Source organism: Chrysochloris asiatica, unplaced genomic scaffold, assembly GCF_000296735.1.
Source record: "Chrysochloris asiatica unplaced genomic scaffold, ChrAsi1.0 scaffold00147, whole genome shotgun sequence".
In the NCBI taxonomy this organism is placed as follows: domain Eukaryota; kingdom Metazoa; phylum Chordata; class Mammalia; order Afrosoricida; family Chrysochloridae; genus Chrysochloris; species Chrysochloris asiatica.
This window is the reverse complement of record NW_006408665.1, coordinates 2,991,701-2,997,480: the sequence shown is the minus strand read 5'-3', so window position 1 is coordinate 2,997,480 and position 5,780 is coordinate 2,991,701. Positions and strand designations below refer to the sequence as shown.

The window sequence follows — 5,780 nt, the reverse complement described above, 5'->3', positions numbered from 1 at the left end:
ACTTGATGGCACCTAACAACAACAACAACAACAAGCAGAGAGAAACTAATGTACAGAGCCTCAAACAGTTTCAGGTACAGACCACATGTAAAACAAGACTAAAACTCAGACTAGTGCAGTCCCCAAAAGGTCTGAAGATGCCTTCTTATTGAATATCTGATGTGAGTAAATCGATTATGCTCCTATTAGCAGCAAAAAATACATCCTCTTTGAAGAATGATAAATTCAAGTTTGTCTGAATTTGCAATCTGAATATGCAATGTCTGAGCCTCCATAAAAAACATTTTTTATTACAAGAAAACAAGTTTACATCAGAAACCAGGAGAAAAGCACAGGTAATTACAATTGTCCCTCAGGGGATCCAGAGCCCATGGGGTCAGGCACAGGCTTCTCAATGACTATGATTAATATTTTTAAGTGATTAAAAAGACAAGGACTTTTAAAGAAATTATAAGCCAATTTATATGACAATTTCAGCAAAGAATAGAAATGATCAAAAGAATCAAATGGACATTTGAGAGCTGAGAAATATAACATCAAGAACTCAAGAGATTAATTTAGTAGACACAGGTGAAGAGTCATTAGTTGAGGAGACTATATTGAAGGAAAGTATCTAACAAGTAGACCAGACTGGAAGTTAGAGCAACAGAAGATACATCTTCAAAGAAAGATCATCAGGAGAAACCTAAAACAAAAACACCAGTATGGTTGGCTACTACAAGAATAAGCAAGATGTTCACCAGGAAGCCATTAAGGCAAGCAAATACAAGTCCCTTCAGTACAAACCCCCTCTAAGACTGAAACTCAAAGGGAACACATGAGTAGGCATGTAAGCTTGCTGGCAACCACATTGGTCTACTAGTGAGTAGACAAAGGGAAAGGCAACAATGAAGAAATGGGCTGAGTTTGACCATATTCCATAGATTATGGTTGACCTGGAGATGAGAGAGAGAAGAGGAAGGGCTGGTTGGTCCAAAGTGTTGTGAGACCTGGGGACACTTGAGACCATGGACAAGGACATAGCCATGGAGGGCTAGAGCTGAGAGTGAAGCATCCAGCTGATATGAAGTGAGGGGAGATGCACAAGAACACCCAAACTTGCAGATAGTACCCATTTGACCTGGCTTCAATGGCTTGATAATCAGAACTCGACTTGCTGTTGTTAGGTGCCATCAAGTCGGTACCGACCTATAGTGACCCTACGCACAGCAGAACAAAACACTGCCCAATCCTGGGCCAACCTCACTACTGTTTCCATGCTTGAGTCCATCGATGCTGCCACTTGGTCAATCCATCTCGTTAGGGGTCTTCCTTTTTTTCTCTGACCCTCCACCTTACCAAACATGATATCCTTCTCCAGCAACTGGTCCCTCCTGACAATATATCCAAAGTATGAGAGATGAAGTTTGGCCATCTTGGCCCCTAAGGAGCACTCTGGCTGCACTTCTTCCAAAATGGATCTATTGGTTATTTTGACAGCCCATGGCACTTTCAATATTCTCCTCCAACACAACTCAAAAGCATCAATTCTACAGTATTCCTTATTCACTGTCCAGCTTTCACATGCATATGATGTTATCGAAAATACCATGGCTTGGGTTGGGTGTTAGAAGATGATTTAAAAAAAAAAAAATTTTTTTTTTTGATAAAGGAAATGAGGATAAATTGATTCAATTTGATGAACTTGACCTATATTCATGGAGATGGTAGCTCAAAATACCAACAGAGAGGAAAGGAGTCTTCCCATCAATTATCAATACTATCCCCTCTGTGAACCCTCTGTGTAGATAGGGACCAACGGGCAACTTTAAGACATTGGCTACCTAAAATGAGGGGGCAATAAAGGCATTAAGTGACTGGCTTACAATTTTTCAAGAGGGAATTTAGTTTAAGAGTCCCCACTGAATAGTTTTCATCTTGTCAAGATGGGTCTGGTGAAAAAGCTGGGGATAAGATTCTTATGATTCAATAGTGAGTAATTGTTATCATGACTAATTGAGACTGTCAAATTGTAAAGGTAGAAGTTTTGTAACAAAAATGGGGGAGTAGTTAATCTTACTCTAGAAACAGAGGACCCTAGGACCATCAAGTGAGAAGAGCACAAGCAGAATTCGGGAGGGACCCTATCCAGAGAAGTAGTGACATCAGAGATGGAGGCAGAGATGGGCACATGGAGAGAGGGAGCAGCTGAGGACTCTAGAGGCAGGCTTGCAGAATGTGCCCTCTAGTGGTTTAAATTTTTATATATGCCTGAGTGTTTAAAATGAGTAGAGAGAAATACTGTTAACTGATGGTACATGGAGGAGATTATAATCATTGTAATGAAACAAAGCATATGATTTGTGGAATGCAAAACTGATGATCTGCCCTGTAAACTTTCACTCAAAAACTTAAAAAAAAAGTGTCTAGGCTGAAGTTCAGAGTCAAAGGACCGAAAACATATGAGCACTGTGAAAATGTTTTGCATATATGTAATTATAGTCATAAATGAAAGGAAGTACATATTTTGGCAGAAGCACATTTTGGGCACATCAGAGAAAAACTGCTGAAATCCAAAGGCAAAGAGTAAATCTTAAAAGCAGCCAAAGAATCTTTCAAAGGATCAGCAGTAAGACTGACAAGAACAACAAAAGAGTACAAGTATGTTGTTGTTGTTGTCAGGTGCCATCGAGTCGGAACCGACTCATAGCGACCCTATGCACAGCAGAACGAAACAATGCCCGATCCTGGGCCAACCTCACCAACGCTGCCACCCCCGAGTCCATCAATGATGTCACCTGGCCGATCCATCTCGTTGGAGGTCTTCCTCTTTTTCTCTGACCCTCCACCCTACCCAGCATGACATCCTTCTCCAACGATTGTTTCCTCCGGACTACATGTCCAAAGTAGGAGAGACGAAGCTTAGCCATCCTGGCCTCCAAGGAGCACTCTGGCTGCACTTCTTCCAAAACAGATCTATTGGTTCTTTTGGCAGTCCATGGCACCCTCAGTATTCTCCTCCAACACCACAACTCAAAGGCATCAATTCTTCTACGATCCTCTTTATTCACTGTCCAGCTTTCGCATCCATATGAGGCTATTGAAAACACAATGGCCTGGGTCAGGCGCACCCTAGTCCTCAAGCTGACATCTCTGCTCTTCAATACTTTAAAAAGTTCCTGTGCAGCAGATTTGCCCAGTGCAATACGTCGTCTGATCTCTTGACTGCTACTTCCGCAAGTGTTGATAGTTGATCCAAGAAGAATGAAGTCCTTGACAACTTCAATCCTTTCTCCATTGATAAGAATGTTGTTTATTGGTCCAGTGGTGAGGATTTTTGTTTTCTTGACATTGAGATGCAATCCATATCGAAGGCTGTGCTCTTTAATCTTCATAAGTAAATGTTTCAAGTCCTCTTCACTTTCAGCGATCAAGGTTGTATCATCTGCATATCGCAGGTTGTTAATGAGTCTTCCTCCAATCCTGATGCCACGTTTTTCTTCATAGAACCCAGCTTCTCGTATTATTTGCTCAGCATACAGGTTGAATAAGTATGGTGAAAGAATACAACCCTGTCTCACACCTTTCCCAATTTTAAAACTTTCAGTGTTCCCATATTGGTATGTTATCTTGAAAGTGCTAAAAGAAAATAATGTCAAACTAGAATTCTATATCCAGTGAACGATATCCTTCAGAAATGACTGAAATAAAGACATTTTGGACAAAACAAGGAGAAGGAATGCTCATCTCTAAGAACCTCCAAGAAAGCCAAGTATAAAGAGGTATTTTCCAGGGTGAGGAAGGAAAATAATCACAAAAGTAAGTTCCAAAAGGAATAGAGAGCAATGGATATGAAGATAAATGTCAGTATACTGTGACTCTATCCACAAAACTGACAACATAAACTGAAATTTTAAATACGTGAAGAATTAAACAATAACAACAAAAGAAATAAAGCTCAGCGCGTCGTGTCCTGTGCTGCCCAGACCCCAAACAATACAGTCAGGATGGCTAAAGGTAACCCCAAGAATCCAGAGGGCAAGATGTCTGAATACGCCTTTTCTGTGCAGACACGCAGAGAGGAACACAAGAAGAAAAAACCCAGAGGTCCCTGTCAATTTTGCCGAATTTTCCAAGAAGTTGGAAGACTATGTCTGGGAAAGAGAAATCTAAATTTGATAAGATGGCAAAGACAGACAAATTACGTTGTGATCAGGAAATGAAGGATTATAGGCCAGCTAATGGAGGCAAGAAAAAGAATGCCCCCAATGCCCGCAAACGACCACAGTCTGGATTCTTTCTGTTCTGTTCCGAATTTCACTCCAAGATCAAATCCACGAACCCTGGCATCTTGATTGGTGATGTGGCAAAAAAGCTGGGTGAGATGTGGAATAACTTGAGTGAGAGTAGAAGCAGGCTTACATCAACAAGGTGGCAAAACTGAAGGAGAAGTATGAGAATGATGTTGCCGACTATAAGTCTAAAGGGAAGTTTGATGGTGCAAAGGGTCCTGCTAAAGTTGCCCAGAAAAAGGTGGAGGAGGACTATAATGAGGAGAAAGAAGAGGAAGAAGAGGAGGAGGATGATGATTAAAACTGTTTGTTTCCTTGTGAATACCTTAGGGTAGAGGAGCATCATGACTGACATCTTTCTGAGGCCTGTCTGTTGCCCTTATTAGGTTTCATTACAAAACTGGGTCATGATCATACTGTAGTCTGTCAAAGTGCTCTAGACCTCGCCAGTGGTTTACATGAAATGACCCTGGGTGTCCAGAGCACCCTGAGCTTGCAAACTCAGTACACAGTCCCAAAACTTGCAAACTTGTGCCCTGGGTGTCCATAGTACCCTGAGCTTGCAAACTTGTAAATAGACCCAAGCATTTTTCAAATAAAAAGGCACACTCGCCGTCTCCTCGCTCTGTGCACTTTGCTGTTGGTGTAACAAGGCATTTAAAACTGTTTCAGGCATTTTCTTTTTTTGTTTGTTTAATTTGTAAGGTGGTGTTAACTAAATAGTTATTGGCTAGAAATCCTGAGTTCTCAACTGTACAATATCTATAGTTTATAAAAAGAACAGAACAACTGGGACAAACTCTTGGTCCATGCTTGGCTGGGGCTGGGGGTATTGGGGGGCAGCCGTTTGGAGGGGCCAGAGTTCAGGGCATGCACTGTGAAACTGACCTGTTGACACGCAGTGGCCATCCATTTAGCTTCAGGTTGTCTCGTTTTTGTATATAGTGTGACCGTAGCATCAGCTGCCATTCTTAGCTGTGGAAAAATGGGGCTCAGCTGGCATAAGAAGTATCTGTTTTTTGGTTTTGTTTTGTGTTTTTTTAAGTGTGGTAGTTTTACAAATGTTTGTTTTTGGACAAATGTCGAACTCTTCATTGTCAGAGAAGTGAAGAGCCACTGCATCAATGGAAGTTCAAGAACCTTCTGTACCTAAATACTTTACAATGTTCTGTTATTTCTTTTGTATGTTCAGAATGCTGAAATGTTTCTGAAGTTAAATAAAACAGTATTACATTTTTAAAAAAACAAGGAGGTCAACCCAGCTAAAGTACTGTATGGGCAATAAATCTGAGGAGCGTTATCTCATTAAATGGCGCCAGGACAACTAGATATTTAGTTATTTTTTAAAAATCACTTAACCCTTATTTTTTTACACATCTTGTAGATATACAAAATGATCCCAGAAGAATTGTACATTTCAAATGTGCCAGTGAAAATAATTTTGAAAAATATTTATTAGTCAACATAGAATGTCCTCAAGAACTTGGCATGAGTTTGTTTTGTTAAACA

At 40.5% G+C, this 5,780-nt stretch overlaps 1 pseudogene; it reads left to right on the top strand.

The window, feature by feature from the left end:
* Nucleotides 1–3,986: 3,986 nt before the first annotated feature.
* On the top strand, nucleotides 3,987–4,572 carry LOC102821471 (annotated as a pseudogene).
* The last annotated feature ends 1,208 nt before the right edge of the window (nucleotides 4,573–5,780 follow it).